We start from the raw sequence: 18,224 nt of genomic DNA on the forward strand, positions 1-18,224 counted from the left end.
TCAGCCTCCCAAAGTGCTGGGATTATAGGTGTGAGGCACCGCACCCAGCGGACAACCTCCCTTTCCTACTGATAACTTACAGTGAAACATGAGGAAGGAGTACTAGCAAATTCGTAAAGAACATCTTTCCAGCCAGGCGCGGTGGCTCACGCCTATAATCCCAGCATTTTGGGAGGCAAGGGGGGCAGATCACCTGAGGCCTGGAGTTCAAGACCAGCCTGGCCACATGGTGAAACCCATCTCCACAAAAATACAAAATTTAGCCGGGCATAATGGTGGGTGCCTGTAATCCCAACTACTTGGGAGGCTGAGGCGGAAGAATCACTTGAACCAGGGAGGCGGAGGTCGCAGTGAGCCAAGATTGTGCCACTGCACTCCAGCCTGGGCGAAAGGAAGAGACTCTGTCAAAAAAAAAAAAAAAATATATATATATATATATATATTTTTTTTTCCTAGTTAAAATAATCCTAATTAGGTAGGGAGCTCCTACTAAGGCATGTGTAAATACTAAAGATTAGGAGACAAAATGTGAATATTTAAAATGCTGATGTTCTTCTGAAGTTCCTACATGAATATATAGAGCCGACTAATGACAACCAGGTAAAAAAAAAACTTTTTAAAGCAAACTTGTTAAGAGCCCATTTAAGCAAATCAATTAACTGAATCCCTTTTCCATACTGCACAACATTAAAGGGTATGTGATAATGAATCTGACCACATCACTGGATCCACTATGAGAAGCAAACTTAGCTTTTTAAGTTTTAAAATATTTTCCATTAGGCTAATTCATTAATTATAATTGAACCTACAACCAAAATAAATAGAAAACTAGCCCACTGGAAAACCTTTACTCCAGCATCAAGACCTAGGGGATTTCTTTTTTTTTTGAGACGGAGATTTGCTGTTGTAGCCTAGGCTGAAGTGCAATGGCACGATCTCGGCTCACTGCAGCCTCCGCCTCCCAGATTCAAGTGATTCTCCTGCCTCAGCCTCCCGAGTAGTTGGCATTACAGGCGCCTGCCACGACGCTCGACTAATTTTATATTTTTTTTTAGTAGAGACAGGGTTTCACCATGTTGGCCAAGCTGGTCTTGAACTCCTGACCTCATGTAATCCGCCCGCCTTGGCCTCCCAAAGTGCTGGGATTACAGGTGTGAGCCACCTCACCTGGCCTAGGGGATTTCTCAAAAGGCTCACAAAAACTTTTTCACAATTAGGGGCCCATTAATCTTTGATATTGACCTTAAAATATTTTGTTAAGACATTTTTACAGTGTTCACATACTACATCATACACACATTCTAAATTATGAAAGAAAAGGATTATGTAAGCAACTTCCAAAATTTCCAGATACTTAGTTTATTCCATCAAAATTCAGGTGGTTGATTTAAAACCTAACTCTGAAGCCAATTCTGGATCTCAGACTACCTGCACGGGAATCCTAGTGGACCAGTTCAAGCAGAGTTCATATAGCTACATGCTTTGCAATGCTATGGGCCAAATAATTTCCATGAAGGCTGTTTTAACTCCTTTTAATGGTTTTCAAATAATATTGTTGATCTACAGAAAATTAACCCCAGGATTTCGGTGTCCAATAGAGCAAACTCTTATTGATTTGTAAGGATAACACATTTCTGGAATGCGGAATTTTCTCTTGCCAATTTTACAAATTCTAGTCAAGAAACCTTTGGGACTAGGTATCTTTGTGAATTCAGAATTCTCCAGATTTTGAACCATAATGTAGTACACATACTTTACATATGTTATGTAATATTCTTCAGGAGAATGAGTCAGCACCCTGCAACCACAATATTTCTGAAGCAAAATTTAGGAATATTAACACTAAATGGGATAAGTAAAGACAAAAATAGCCTCAAATCAGCACAGATTCAGGTCAAGTTTTTTTTGTTTTTTTTTTTTTTTCCCAAATCAGTTAAGGTCACATCAAGGAAGCTATAAAAAAATTTTTTAAAGACTTTTTGGATTTCAGAATTCTATGAAAAAGGGATTGTGGACCTGTAGCTTTATAGCAAAGCATCAAATACTAGACATGCAAAATGAGAAGATTACACGTGAATATTTAAAGAAGTTATATGTTTGACATAATATGCATTGTACCCGGGCATAATAAAGTTAAAAGCCAGTTATTCTGACTGCCAGAACCTGCAGAATAAATTATCTTTAGCTTCTATCTGCTCCCATTCCCTCCTACCCACAAAGAGGGAGACACTATAGACTTTCTGAATCCTACATTATTAATCTAAAGACTACTTTTCCCTGATTTTGCAGAATCATTCAGCTCACTGACAATAGTCTCTCAAGTTTCTAAGAGGAAACATCAGTAGAAATATTAACTATAATGCAAGGTAACTTTTCTTTAAAGCAAGAGACACGAATTAAAAGAAGGATTATCTTTTATTGCGGTCTTCCTCAAAAGACGAAGCTTGTTCTTAAATTTCTGCCTTAGAATGGATTCACAACTATGATGTTAACTTTAACAGATTGCACCACCCAAAAAGGTTTTAAATCTCCAAGTCAACTTGGGAGAAAAACATCAGGTATGTTGCAAATAGAACAGATGGACTAACAAAAATTAGGCAACTGACTTAGTATTGAAACGGCAATGACCCTGCTTCTCTTTAATGTGCACACAAGCCACCTGGATATAGACTGATTCAGGTTTGGGTGAGGCTGAGATTCTGTATTTCTGTTCTAGGTGAGGATGCTAATGCAATTCGTCCGAAGACTACACTGCATAACCAAAGATAGTAATACACTCAAAAAAAGAAATTATGCCAGTTTAACACAAAAAGAACTGTTCCAGTCCAACATTATGTTATAGCTGGGATTCACATTTGCTCAAATTTACACAGGTAGGAGAAAGCCAGTATAGGAAACCCTCTAGCCAACATTCTAAGTCAAAGGTTTCAAGAAATCTTACTATTTAAACTGTGTTTCCTTCTCTTTAGCCTTAAAAACCTGAGTCTAAAATTCTAATTTGTATTAACATCAAATGTTTGCTTAGAGCAAACATTTTTATCGAATAGGGATCTGTTTAACAAGATCAGATTAAAGAAACACTAAAACTGATACCCTCAGCTTTCCTGAAAACTTACCTCCAAGTCTCTGACCAAACTTAAAAACACTTAAATTTTAATAACAAAATCTGAATTTCCGTAACAATAAGTCTATATACCACAAAATTTTTAAATGAACCCACACAAATCTAGTAGCCCAAATTCAGTTTACTGTGGAATTACATTTTGCACAGGGGCTCAATTCTAAAGTAAAATTCACACATAGAAAACCAAGTATAGTCAAAAACTATCCTTGAAAATCTGTTAAATATCTATATTTTAATACCATACATATATTTTAATACCATATACATATTTAGATACATATATAGAGATATATATATGTATCTCTATCTCTATCATCTTTCAGCAAGTCCTCTAAAAACAATCAGTTGTTCCTACCAGCTGAGTAGCAAAAATCATTTCACTAAGTTAAATGGTTGAATGATGTGATAAACTACACCTTATATCCCAAAAGCCCTCTTCAACGTATATTTTCTAAGTTATGCATACAAGATAAAGTTTTAAATGATCCAGTCATTGGTAAACAATGCACACAACTAAATCAGTCAAGTCTGTAACCGGTAACTGTCTTATCTCTATTTCAGAAATTTAAAAGTCACTGCACTTTAAGAGGTAAATGCAATTTCAAATTCTGAAAAATACTAAGCAAGGCAGCACTCTTCCTTCGATTTTAAAGACCTCCTCCCCACCAACAAATGTGCAAATACTTACATGGACAAGTTGGGAGATGGAACCCCCCTATCATCAGCTAGGTTCCCAAGGTGGCTCAGCGTTGAAGTCGAACTGCTCTCTATACAGCACTTCTCCTAGGCCCTCTGGGTAGTTGTATACTTGGTCAGAAAGTTCGCCCTAAAAGAAGGAAATAAAAGTAGCAGAAGATAGTCCTATGTTAAAAAAATGTTTAGGCTGACTTAAACATGAACTATAGAATACGTGTTCATTTTATAACAATGTTTCATTAAAGTCACATTACACAAGTGATATTTTCAAAGGGTTTACCACAGTACCAAGTACTTTATGCAGTAAACATTTCCAAGCTGCTGTAAAAAATTCACAGAACTTGATGTCATAGCCATCTTACCAAGTCGTTTTATCTGCCTACTCAAGAGTTACCAGCCTTCATTTTTGAAGATGAAAACTTCATTTTTGCTTTTATTTGTCCTCTAAAATTCCACATTTTTAAGTGGTCCAGAATTTAAAAAATTCCAAGTGCCCTCACCAACCTAGTGTATATACAAGACTTTATATGAATAATGTACTAGCATGACCCAATAGTTTGGAACCACCCAGAACACTCTTTTACTCCTCAAATATTTGTCTTTTACATTTTAAATGTAAAAATCCACCACAGTACCAAAAGATTTTATGACTTAGCTAATGCATTATATATGTATCTAAAATAACTTTTGAAAAACATAAAATAACTTGAGAACTTCCTTATAATATTAAGCAACTAATCTCTTAAGATTTATCTTCTCATATCTAACCTATTTGGACATAATTCATTCTATTATCACCAGGAACAAATAAATGTGATAAGTGCACAGCACACTATACAATATGGTAGGTGAGTTTTAGACATTGTTACCACTCATCACTTCTAAGCTAAAATGATATACCTATGTTTCTATTTATAATTCAGTGGTTACTGTTTTCAAGTAAAATAATCTGACAGTATTTGCTAGAAAGGGGTGGTAAGAAGGAAGCCAGAAAACCAGAAATTATAAAGTCAAGAGTTGGAGGGATTTCAGAAGCACTGTAGGCATACCTAAAGTGTATCTCACCAGGATCAAGGCACTCCTGGTGGAGGCAAAATGTTTCATCTATCTAGGAGGAGAAGCTGATCACATGCTCAATGAATGACATTTATGGATGATGAGGAAAGAACTCCTACAAACATGCAATGATGATAATAATCTTACATTAGATTCCAAATAATGTACTACTCCATAACATTCTGATTCTTTCAACACCAACGTAATTTTCTAAATAAATAAAAAGTTGAGTCATGCTGGGGACAGATCATTCTCAATTATCCTAAGGAATAGGATCAGATACCCTGGGTAAGACATTATTCATCTTTTCCTCAATACATATATCCACAGCTATTTTGCTGCTTAATGCAACCCAAGAGCAATGATGTGAAACATTATGGACATTAAACGTCAGATATTCCAGAATGTTCCTCAGTGAGAACCCTACAACATTTCCATTTAACAAAAAGATACTAGTAGGGAATGAAGGCTCTAGAATTTGAAAGGCATTATTTAAATACAAAAAATAGGGCTAGGCGCAGTGGCTCTGAGCCAGTGGATCACTTGAGGCCAGGAGTTCAAGATCAGTCTGGTCAACACAGTGAAATCCCATCTTCTACTAAAAATACAAAAATCAGCTGGGCATGGTGGTGCACACCTGTAATCCCAGCTACTCAGGAGCCTGAGGCACAAGAATTGCTTGAACTCAAGAGGCGGAGGTTGCAGTAAGCCGAGATTGTGCCACTGTACTCCAGCCCAGGCAACAGAGGGAGAACCTGTCTCCAAAAAAAGAAAAGAAAAGAAAAAATGAGCCAGATGTGACAGTATGCACCTATAGTCTCAACTACTGAGGAGGTTAAGGCAGGAGGACTGCTTGAGCCCAGGAATTTGAGTCCAGCCTGGGCAACACAGCAAGACCCAAAAGGTGCATAGGATAAGCACTTCTTATAAACACATACAGGATAGATAAGCACTTCTTATAAGCACTTACATACAGGATAGATAGAATGTTTATCCGGACAGTTAGGATAAAAAAGCATGAAGAAGGACTTGTTAAATGGAAATGCGGAGAAAAGGCAGTATGGAAAAAAATTAATTATTTTCACTTAGAATGGTGTATGTAAACACTGCAAATTCTCTAACACCTTAGAGAATAGCACAGAGAGGGCTCGGTTGGTCAGTAAGAAACAAGAAGCATTTTATGTAATTTATTTTATTTTATTTTTTTGAGACGGAGTCTCGCTCTGTCACCCAGGCTGGAGTGCAGTGGCGCGATCTTGGCTCACTGCAACCTCTGCCTCTCAGATTCAAGCAATTCTCCTGCCTCAGCCTTCCGAGTAGCTCGGATTACAGGCATGTGCCACCATGCCCGGCTAATTTTTTTGTATTTTTAGTAGAGATGGGGTTTCACCATATTGGCCAGGCTGGTCTCGAACTCCTGACCTTGCGATCCACCCACCTCGACCTCCCAAAGTGCTGGGATTACAGGCGTGAGCCACCACGCCCGGCCTATTTTATTTTCTTAAAAATAAAATAGGAATTCAAGCTGGCCTTGAATTCCTGAGCTCAAGTGATCCGCCTGCATCAGCCTTCCCAAGTGCTGGGATTACAGGTGCAAACCACCGTGCCCAACTACAAAAACTTTCTATCACTTTGACAGCAACTATTACAAACTTAGTATCTCAAAATTATCAGTACATCTCTGAAAACACAATGCCTTTACCAATGATTTTTAAAATCGTTCTGTGGTATTCTTTGTAAAAACTCCAAACCCCAGTCTAATCATGAGAAAAACATCAGGTAAACCCCAAGTTTAGGGGAGGGGAGTATTCTACCAGATATCTGGCAGCACTTTTCTAGACTGTGATGGTAATGAAAAACAAAGGAAGACTGAGAAACTGTCACAAACCAAAGAAAACTGGGAAGACATGACAACTAAATACAATGTGGTAACTTGGATTCTGGAACAGAAAAAAGACATTAAAGAAAAACTGGCGAAATCCAAATAAAAGTCTCGAACGTTTCATAGTGCCAAAGTCAGTTTCTTAGTTTTAACAAATGTACTGTAATAACGTAAGATGTTACTAATAACTGGGTGGGAAGTATGAAGAAACTGTATCTTTGTGACTTTGCTGCGCAACTAAGATACTCCAAAATAAAGTTTATTTTATTTTTCATTATTATTATTATTTTTTTAGATGAAGTCCCGCTGCTCTTGTCCCCCAGGCTGGAGTGCCCTGGTGAGATCTTGGCTCACTGCAACCTCTGCCTCCTCAGTTCAAGCGATTCTCCTGCCTCAGCCTCCCGAGGAGCTGGGATTACAGGAGCCAGCCACCACGCCCGGCTAATTTTTGTATTTTTAGTAGAGATGGAGTTTCAGCATGTTGGCCAGGCTGGTCTCCTGACCTCAGGCAATCCACCCGCCTCAGCCTCCCAAAGTGCTGGGATTACAGGCGTGAGCCACCGCGCCCGGCCTAATAAAGTTTATTTTTAAAAAAAACAACCAAGGGATAGTCACCTAATGGGCTACTACTCAGCAACACAAATAATCTACTGATAATCTACAGATAAAGACAACAGGGATGAATATTAAAAATGTGCTGAGTTAAAAGAAGCCTTTTATACCAAAGAATGCATACTGTATGATTCCATTCATGTGGAAATTCTGGAATAGACGAAAATAATCTATGGGTTTAAAAAAAAAATCAAGATCAGCCGGGCGCAGTGGCTCACGCTTGTAATCCCAGCACTCTGGGAGGCCGAGATGGGCGGATCATGAGGTCAGGAGTTCCAGACCAGCCTGACCAACACAGTGAAACCCCTTTTCTACCAAAAATACAAAAATTAGCTGGGCGTGGTGGGCCCCTGTAATCCCAGCTACTCGGGAGGCTGAGGAAGGAGAATCGCTTGAACCTGGGAAGCGGAGGTTGCAGTAAGCAAGTGGAGATTGTGCCACTGCACTCCAGCCTGGGCGACAGAGCTAGACTCCAAAAAAATAAAAAACCAAGATCGTGGTTGGCTCTGTGGTGACTGGGAGACGATTTGAAAGGACAAGAAAAAACTTTTGAGGGTGATGGCGATGTTCTACATCTGGACAAAAGGTTTAGGTTACACAGCTGTATTTTTGTCAAAGTTCATCAAATCGCATACTTAAGACTTGTGGGTTTATACTGATGTGAATTTTACCCTCTAAGATTTAAAAAATAGTAAGCGGTACTGAGCTCTATTTAATATGCACATACTAAAGTTGGAGGGGTCTCCAACTTTACTTTGAAATGCATCGACAAATAAGGCAAAATGTTAATTACAGAATCTAGGTGGAAGTATAACTCTTTTTCACCTTCTGTTTGAAAATGTATGTAATAAAACCTTGGGGGAGAAAGGCACTGACTACTCGACCTCACTTATCACCACCGATAATCATTTTCTTTTGGAGTCTTTCCTAAACTCCTTGGGGCTTATTTCTAATCATGATCAGCATCTGCACGCTCTCGTATATGTAAAAGAAATTAATGAATTATGAGGGCCTTTCTAGACAATCATGAGCCATGTTTCTGCCAACCCTTGCTGTATTTGATGTGCTTTGATGTACTTCTACTTTGTGCTTTGATGTACCTCTACATCAACCTTCGCTGAGCACAAGGCAATTCCCCCTCCTTTGAGTCCTTAGATTCCCACCCAGTCTGGGAATTCACGATAGAAACACGACGGGACACAGAACTAATATAACCAAGATGCCACCACAAAATTCAGTTAAATGTGCTGAAACATGAGGCGGTAAACTGTGTCCCCGACTGTTTCGGATTTCTGAACCAGCAGCTTTGTCTACGAAACACACATTCAGGATACCGTGTAAGGGTTAGAACATGTTACCACCACCAACTGTTGGCAGTCAAGACAGTAGTTGATAAGCCACCCGTCTACCAATCTCCCTCTTTCTGCCTAGGAACCATGGCGCGGACGGAAAAACGAAGCCATGGTGACTAATCCTCAGGCTCCAGGAGGTGACTGGGGTGAGTGAAGGCGACTTGACCCAATCAGGAGCGCCGCAGGGGCGGAGCAGCAGCCTCGAGGCTTCCAGAAGGGGCCAAAGGCCTCTCGCTGGCTACCTGACACCGGGGCTTCCCCGCCGCCAGGCCCCAAGTGGCGTCAACTTTCCTCCACCAGAGGGGGACCGCGCTCCCCGCGCCCCCCAGGAATCCGACTTCCTCCGCAGCTGTCACCAGAGGCCGGCGCGGGGCCCGCCCCGCTCCATTCATAACCAGGACCCCAGCCGTTGCAGCCCACAGCGCCGCCCGCCCGCCGGGCTTCGGGAGGCAAAGGTGGCGGCGGCGCACCGCGGGGTAGGGGCTGCGGGACCCCGGCCCCTCAGGGCTGCGGCCGGGCCCCCTCCCCGGAAACAGCAATGCACCACGGGAGAGGGGTGGGGGCCGCACGCCGCCAGGAGGGGACGGCGACCCCCGGCGGCGAGACCCCCGCGCGCTCCCCCACTGGCACACGCCCCCTCGCCCCAACTGCTGTGGCTCCGGCTCCGCCAAGCGTCCAGCAGCCGCCCGAAGGTCCCGAGGCGCGGCCCGCCGCCCAGCCCCGCCGCCGCCGCCGCCGGGGGCACAGACAGCCGCCACACATGCCGCCGCCGCCATGTTCGAGGCGGCCGGCCGCGGGGCGCTGCGGGGACGTCTTAAGGGCGGCGGGGCCCAGCCGGAGCCCCCCAGCCGCCCCCCAAGGCCAGCCCCGCGTCCTGGCCCCTCCCGCGCTCCTCGGCTCGGTACTCACGTGAGATAACGGCCCAAAGAGTCGGGTAAAGCGTCTTCTCTTTTTCGGCGGAATTTTTAAAGAGGGATGTGGTTACCTTGAGCAGAAATACCCAAGGCGGCCTGGGCCATAGGCTGCGGGAACGACTTGGGGGTAAAAGCGCGGCACCGACACCAGCTGTGTGCAGCAGTGGCGGCGGCGGCCGAAGGAGAAATAGAACAGCGCAGGCAAAAGAAGAAAGGCGCGGGCTGGGTGGGAAGAGGATTCGGACTCGTCACACTGCAGAGCAGCAGAGCGAGAAAGGATGAGAAGAGGCAGAGAAGGCGACGGCAGAAGAAAAAAGGAAAAACTGCGGCCGCGATCAGAGCCTGAAAGTGTGAGAAGGCGGCGCCAGCGACGCCAGTATTTATATTAGGGGGCGTGGCCTGGTGACATCACAGCTGGCCGGGCAGCCGCGCGAGCGGGGCGGAGCCCGGTTGCAGCCCGGAGAAAAGGGAGGGGGACGGAAGAGGAAGGAGGACTGAGCCCGGGAGAGAGAGGGGAGGGGTCGGCGCGCGACCGGGTCATGCAGGTGCAGACTGGCCGGTCGCTTCCCGCCCTCCAGCCACCCGCAGCTCCCCGGCAGGCGAAGGGCGGCCGCGCGGGTGTGGGCCGGGAGAAGGAGGCGGCTCGGCTGGAGCGCGCCGTCCGCCCGACCCCCGCCGCCTCTCGGGCGCCTGCGCTCACGCTGCGGGGCCCGGCGCATTGTGAGCCGGGTCGAGCTCCACGCTGGCAGCGTCTGAGAGCTGTCCTGGGCCGGAGGTGGCGCGAACCCTGTGCGGCCTAGAGTGGGCCTGGGGTAAGCCTGTCGGCGCCGCTGCCGAGCCTTCGCGTCCAGCTCCCTCCGCTTTGTGAGGCCTGTAGTTTACCCTGGGGAGTGTCCTCCCGGGCTGAGGCGCCCGCCCTCGGTGATGCGGTACTCATTTAGGGAAGCGAGTTCCTCGTGGCCAGAAAGGACCGGCCCAGTGTCCGGGTGTTAAAAAGGGTTGTGACCACGTGAAAATGTCCTCAGTGCTCGAACGTTGCAATACGGTGCAGTGGAAATTTTTTAAAGGAATATGGCTTTTATGTCTTCATTTTTAAAAGGATTGGTGGAGTCAGTCCCAAGCAGGACCCGCGTTGGAGAGGGGATTACTGATGTTACAAGCGCACATTACTTCAATCCCCTAGGTCTCATTTTCGCGGTCGTTTTAATTTTTCTACTCCACAACAGACTTTTTTACTAGGGGTTCTAAGATTACCTACATAGCTTTTAATTTATTTTCATCTTTTTTAGATGCCTCAGCACTAATGATCATGATCAGAGACCCCGAGTTCTCTCGTGCTGCTACGCTTCGCAACACATAGCACAAATGGAATATGTGTTGACACACCCCTCTAAAGTTAAGATCTTTGATATTAAGACCCTGACTTTTTTCCCTTTCATTCTTCCGAACCCTCTGTGTACTTTGAGCAGCACTGTGGTTGATTAATAAATCATCAAATGTGAAAGGAAGAAAGCGACCTTCCTGTGTGGAAAAGCAGGATATCTTGCGAGGCTGTATGAGAGAGTATTCGGTAGAATCAGGAGCTGTGGACGCATTCCTGATTTTGTTTTTCCTTATTTTGCTCGGCTATATCTTGGCTCTGTCTTTTATTTCTTCAAAGTTCTGTTCTATTCAGAACATTTGAAAGCACAGCCATTCACTAGACCCTCTCTGGTGGAGGAAGAAAAACTAGAGATGAATACAGTATTTGAAACCTTGCTTACAATCTAGCAGGGGAAATAAGACAGCAATACAAAATAAATTGTTGGCTGATACAAATAAAATGCTGCAAGGACCAAGTGGAGGGAAGAGATGATTGCAGCTAAGTGAGAGAAAGGCTGCTGGGGAAAGGTAAAGAGTGATTTTGAGAAAAGCCTTTCTAGACAAAGGTGCTTCCTTTTTCACCAAACTCGCCTGTTTGGTGATTTTGAGAGTAGATGTTCCAGTGTTCCAGGCAAGGGAAACGGATGAGAGAAGGCACAGAAGTGGGTGGGTTTAGAGAATTGTGAATAGCCTTTCTGGTTCCAGCATAGGGGCATGGTTGCAAATGAGACTGAAAAGGTAGATTAGGGTGACATCAAGAAGACATTGGAGGCTGGGCGCAGTGGCTTACACCTGTATTCCCAGCACTTTGGGAGGCCGAGGAGGGCGGATTACCTGAGGTCGGGAATTCGAGACCAGCCTGACCAACATGGAGAAAACCCGGCTCTACTAAAACTGCAAAATTAGCTGGGCATGGTGGCACATGGCTGTAATCCAGCTACTCAGGAAGCTGAGGCAGGAGAATCTCTAGAACCTGGGAGGCGGAAGTTGCAGTGAGCCGAGATCACACCATTGCACTCTCCAGTCTGGGCAACAAGAGTGAAACTGCGTCTCACAAAAACAAAAACAAAAAATTGGAACTTGGACTTTATTCTGGAACCATATAAACAGGAACATGATATGCTCAAAAATATGTTTTTTAGAAGATTACTCCGGCACCAGTGGGTGGGATTGAAAAGAGGTAGAAAGTTTGGAAGTGAAGGAAACTCTTACAGCAGTTTTGTGGGGTCTTTTGGTTTACTTATTTATTTATTTTAGTACTAAGGGGGCCGGGCGTGGTTGCTCACTTGGTGGCCTAGTGATGGTGTGGTGACCTAGCACTTTGGGAGGCTGAGGCGGACGGATCACTTGAGGCCAGTAGTTTGAAACCAGCCTGCCCAACATAGCAAAACCCTGTCTCTGCTAAAACTACAAAAATTAGCCAGGCGTGCTGGTACACACATGTAGTCCCAGCTTCTTGGGAGGCGGTGGCAGGAGAATTGCTTGAACCCGGGAGGCAGAGGTTGCAGTGAGCTGAGATCGCACCACTGCACTCCAGCCTGGGCAACAGAGATGTACTTTGTCTCAAATAATAATAATAATAATGAAAGTAGTAAGGGGATTCAGAATGGATGGGAGGGAAAAGGCACAGAGAGAGTAGAGATAATCTTGACTTTCAAAGGAGATGAGAAGGTGTCAAGTGATTTGGGGATATTAAGCTTATCAACAGGGAGAATTCTGGAGCCATAAACAGAGATAGAAATAGAAGGACCCTGCCAGGAGCAGTGGCTCACGCCTGTAATCCCAGCACTTTGGGAGGCCGAGGCAGGCGGGTCACGAAGTCAAGAGATCGAGACCACCCTGGCCAACATGACGAAACCCCGTCTCTACTAAAAATACGAAAATTAGCTGGGCATGGTGGCATGTGCCCTGTAGTCCCAGCTACTTGGGAGGCTGAGGCAGGAGAATGGCGTGAACCTGGGAGGCGGAGCTTGCAGTGAGCCGAGATGGTGCCACTGCACTCCAGCCTGGGCGACAGAGCGAGACTCCATCTCAAAAAAAAAAAAAAAAAAAAAGAGGGAGTAAGATGAGGCTAGGTTTTTTTGCCTTTTGTGTGTGTATGTGACAGTGTGTCACTCTGTCGCTCAGGCTGAAGTGGAGAGGCATAGTCTCGTCTCACTGCAACCTCCACCTCCTGGGACCAAGTGATCATCCCACCTCAGCCTCTGAGTAGCTGGAACTACTGGTGCACCACCATGCCTGGCTAATTTTTTGTGAAGACAGGTCTTGCCATGTTGCCCAGGTTGGTTTTGACCTCCTGGACTCAAGTGATCCACATACTTAGGCCTCGCAAAATGCTGGGATTATAGGCATGAGCCATCACACCAGGCCTGAGGCTGCTGTGATACAGAGTTTTAGCTGTTGAAGAAATAGCCAGGTAAAAATGGTCCAGAGGCCTCTGAAAATGGGGAGATCTAGAACCCTTTGGGTGTGAATTTGGGAGCCTTTCCTACAGACATGATAATTAAGGAATTATTGAGGTATAGAAGAAAAGAGTATAAGCACAGGATCTAGAGAATGCCAGAGATAAAAGACAGCCGCAGAGAAGACCAAGAGGCCGAAGAAAATGACAATAGTGCAATGCTATGCTATTCAAGGAAGAGGGTGCTTATCGCACAACGGGATGAGTGATCAGGGTTGTCATATCCTCAGACAGGTTGGAAAGGGGATTCTGATTTTGCCAAATGGCAAATCACTGGTAAACTCCAATCTCATATTTAAAAGTTTGGGTTTATCAATGCTATAGGAACTATATGCCATAGGACCCTAACTCTTATTTAAATCGATTTGTCTCTGGCAAAATTGGTTTTGTTATACGGTAAATGGTTTGACTTAAAGTTACAGTTTCCAAGAACCTATGGATGACATCAAATGAGGATGTACTGTATTAAGTACTATTGTATATAGTAGATTATGGCATTGTAGCATTATAGTATATTATTGCAGTCTTAACAGTTGGGAGTATAATGTGTTTTAGTTCCCTGCCAGCCCACAGAATTATTCAGACGAACCAATAAAATTTTGTTTTGAAATTCAAGGCACATCTCACTTTCTTTTTTTTTTTTTTCTCCTAAAAGACTCTCACTCTGTTTCCCAGGCTGGAGTGCAGTGGCATGATTATAGCTCACTGCAACCTCCACCTCCTGGGCTCAAGCGATTCTCTCACTTCAGCCTCTCGAATAGCTGGGATGACGGGTGTGCACCACCATGCCTAATTTTTTTTTTTAATTTTTTGTAGACATGGGGTTTCACCGTGTTGTCAGAGCTAATCTCGAACTCCTGGGCTCAAGCGATCCTCCCACCTCAACCTCCCAAAGTGTTGGGATTACAGGTGTGAGCCACCACACCCAGCCTATCTCACCTTCTTGATACTACAAAACCTTCCTCAGTCCCCTGTTTGTTCTCTTTGCTCCCAAGTGCAATCCCTGTGTGGGCCTGCATAGCTTACACTACTTTCCTCTTCTTGTCTGAGGGAATGTGTAACTAATAAACTGTTGTTGATCTTTAAAGAAAAAAAAAGTTTGGGTTTATATTCCAAAGGCGTTGGAAAAGGCTTCAATCATGGAAATGATTTGTATTTTAGAAAAGGTGAGAAAGTGGGGCTGGAAAGGTAAAATACTCTTAAGTTTTTGGCAGGCAGAACATACGTGAAGCCATTGTAGTCATTCATGGAGAATAGCAAGGGCCTGGAAAGAATTTTATCTGTAACCTTTAACAGAGTAATATCAGCAGAGTAGGAGAAACAGGAAGTTGTAAAGGGTTGAGTGAGGGGCACTTGCAGTCAGTGAATGTTGACCTCTCTTTAAGTAGATGATACTGGACTAGGGCCTAAGCCAACATCATTTACACCATGAAGCAACTCAACAACATTTATTATGAAAACTATGTGCCCACACGATTAGTATTTGTGTATTCAGATTTAAAGAATAATGCTAGCTTTACATGAATACAATAGAGCTTTGAAAACTATACCACAGTAGGCCGGCACGGTGGCTCATGCCTGTAATCCCAGCACTTTGGGAGGCCGAGGCGTTCAAGACCAGCCTGACCAACATGGAGAAACCCCGTCCCTACTAAAAATACAAAACTAGCTGGGCATGGTGGTCATGCCTGTAATGCCAGCTACTCGGGAGGCTGAGGCAGGAGAATCACTTGAACCTGGGAGGCGGAAGTTGCAGTGAGCTGAGATTGCACCATTGCGTTCCAGCCTAGGCAACAAGAGCGATACTCCATCTCAAAAAACAAAAAAACAAAAAGAAAACTGTACTACATTGGAATAGACAACATAGTGTAACTTTAATGGAAGGATAGCTATCTAATGAGAATGGCATATTTAACTGTGTTTGGGGTTTTAGTTATTTTGCCAAGTCAGGTTACTCATACACAAATATGCAGGTAGTGCCAGCAAAAATATTATCATTAAATAGAGCCCTAAGATAAAATGATATAATACTGTTCCTACTTAAATCACCTAGGTCCATTGATTCAAACTTATATGCTTTTGTGCCAATAGATATGAAAGATTGAATGAATTAGATGATTGATAAGGGTAAGTCACTCAACATAAATAGGTAAGGCTGGGCATGATGGGTCATGCCTGTAGTCTCAGCACTTTGGAAGGCTGAGGTGGGGGGATCCCTTGAGCCTAATAATTCAAGAGCAGCCTGGGCAACATGGTGAAATGCTGTTTGTACAAAAAATACAAAAATTAGCTAGGCATGGTGGTATGTGCCTGTAGTCCTAGCTTCTTGGGAGGCTGAGGCAGGAGAATCACTTGAGCCCAGTAGGTCGAGGCTGCTGGGATCGTGCCACTGCACTCCAGCCTCGGTGACAGAGCAAGACTCAGTCTCAAAAAAAAAAAAAAAAGGTAAACAAAATCATCACCCTATAATAGAAATCTCATGTAGCCACATATATAAAAGTTAAGAGTTTATTGGTAATTGAGAGTAAAAATCCCAGTTTAATGAATGCTATAGTTTGAATGTGTACCCCAAAATGCCTCTGTTGGAAACTTAATCCCCAGTGCAATGTTGTTGGGAGGTGGGGCCTCATGAAAGGTAATTAGGTCATGAGGGTGGAGTTAATAGACTAATGCCAGAGGGGGTTCCTTATAAGAGGGGGAGTTCAATCCTCTTACCCTCTTTCTCTCTGTTGTCCTTTCTTTGCTCTTCTACTATGGGATGACCCAGCAAGAAGGCCATCAGCAGATGCTGGCCTCTTGATCTTGGACTTCCCAGCCTTCAGAATGATGAGCCAATAAATTTCTGTGCATTATAAATTAGCTAGTCTGTGGTATTCTGTTACATCAGCACAAAATGGACTAAGACAATAGGAATGTTTAAAGATAGCTTCCTATAAATTTTTATTGCTAAGGTAAATTCCTGGAGCACTCCTTATCCTGTAGAAAACCAAAATATATAGATGTTGAATAGTGAAAACATTCACATTTTAAAACATGATATTTTAGCCATCCACTACATCTTTTTTGTGCTCCAATAACCTTTCTAAAAAGCCAACTTACTTACCAATAATCTAATGCTATGGTATTTATGGACTAGCAAAAATGTTTCAGATTACATTGCTGGGTACAGAGTTTAGATTATATACTATTCTCTCTTTTAACTAAATAGATGTAAAAAGCCTAACAGATGCTCCTTTATTTGCTGAGTATCTGTTACTAAAATCCTGACCGGGTGCAGTGGCTCACACCTGTAATCCTAGCACTTTGGGAGGCCAAGGTGGGTGGGTCACTTGAGGCCAGGAGTTCAAGAGCAGCCTGGCCAACATGGTGAAACCTCATCTCTACTAAAAACACACACACCAAAAAAAGTCAAAAATTGGCTGTAGTCTCAGCTACCCGGGAGGCTGAGGCATGAGAATCACTTGAAACCCAGAGGCAGAGGTTGCAGTGAGCCAAGACTGTACCACTGCACTCCAGCCTGGGCGACACAGTGAGACTCTGTCAAAAAAAACAAAAACAAAAACAAACAAACAAAAAAAACGCACAAATCCTTGGAGTCATTTTTTTTTTCCTTTTAAAAATTATTTTGGAGGCACAGTCTTGTGCCTCAGCCTCCTGAGTAGCTGGGATTAGAGGCATGTGCCACCATGCCTAGTTAATTTTTGTATTTTTATAGAGATGGGGTTTTACCATGTTGGCCAGGCTGGTCTCAAACTCTTGACCTCAAGTGATCTGCTCGCCTTGGCCTCCCAAAGTGTTGAGATTACAGGCATAGCCACTGCACCAGGCTAGAGTTGTAATTTCTTTACCTGGCTTGGCTTTCACCTCAGATGAGAAATCATTTTATTTAATATAATTGTTATGTTTAATTCTTTTCACAAAATGTAGCACTTAGGTCAGTAGGGTTCTGTGCCGTTCCAGTCTAGAGATGCCCTGCATCCTAGCACTGGCTCATATTCATCACCTATATCTTTGTTCACAGGATAATTTAACCTATGGAATGATGTGCATGACAAACAAAGGGTGATAGAGTCCAGATTAAAATTCACATGTAAGGGAAAAGAAAAACATTTTTCCTATTTTCATTTCAGTGGCTGTGTATGCCAGTAGATGGGGGTCAGCATTTTCCCTCATCTGAGTGACTTGGAAGGTTTCTGCAATAAACAAGTCATAAGCATACACTGACGTCTTTTATTACTTCCAGAAACAACAGATTACTCACTGTTAATTTAAGAGGGCTGCTTTAGAAACCTCTGTAAGAGGCCAAAGGAATAATCCAGTTTTACAAGTTAAATGTAACTTAGGTGATGTGTAGGGAAAACTCTATGATTTCTCTCTACTCTGACACCACAACAGCAATCAACAACACGAGAAGACTTCTGTAACCAAACGTGGTTTTTTTTTTCCCCATGCACCAAGCAGTGGACACCAGCTGGGTGTCCTCTAATTCAATTCTGACACTATCTACCTGAAGATACTGTCAGAACCCACAGGTTGAGGGCTCAGTCCCCAAGACTGCCCACCCCCCAACTCCAGTCATTAAGTCCAGGCCTCCTGAACTTCTGACCTACAGGCTTCAAGTTGGGGTTCCCATGACCTCCTCTTTGGGTTCGATTAATTTGCTAGCACAGCTCACAGAACTCTGGGAAACACATACCTGTGTTTACTGGTTTATTATAAAGGATATTGCAAAGGATACAGATGAAGAGACACATAGGGCAAGATA

General features: G+C 43.6%; 1 protein-coding gene and 1 pseudogene across 9 annotated transcripts in view; one reads left to right on the forward strand and one right to left on the reverse strand.

Annotated features, from left to right (window-relative positions):
• Nucleotides 1-10,018, reverse strand: part of AZIN1 (antizyme inhibitor 1) — a 37,738-nt gene extending 27,720 nt beyond the window's left edge. For 7 of the 9 annotated variants that reach the window (XM_016958910.3, XM_054656399.2, XM_054656397.2 and 4 more), the window contains exons 1-2: nucleotides 9,632-9,773; nucleotides 3,813-3,950 (exon numbers count right to left, since the gene is read on the reverse strand). The gene's annotated coding sequence lies outside the window, so the exon portion shown is untranslated. Of the gene's footprint in view, nucleotides 1-3,812; nucleotides 3,951-9,631 lie in introns of all 9 variants that reach the window. The other 2 variants (NM_001301719.1, NM_001280403.2) reach the window with 1 other exon arrangement.
• The window catches only part of LOC104007709 (collagen alpha-1(I) chain-like), a 62,379-nt pseudogene extending 48,305 nt beyond the window's left edge, over nucleotides 1-14,074 (forward strand).
• The last annotated feature ends 4,150 nt before the right edge of the window (nucleotides 14,075-18,224 follow it).

The sequence above is a fragment of the Pan troglodytes genome, chromosome 7, assembly GCF_028858775.2.
Source record: "Pan troglodytes isolate AG18354 chromosome 7, NHGRI_mPanTro3-v2.0_pri, whole genome shotgun sequence".
NCBI classification, from domain to species: domain Eukaryota; kingdom Metazoa; phylum Chordata; class Mammalia; order Primates; family Hominidae; genus Pan; species Pan troglodytes.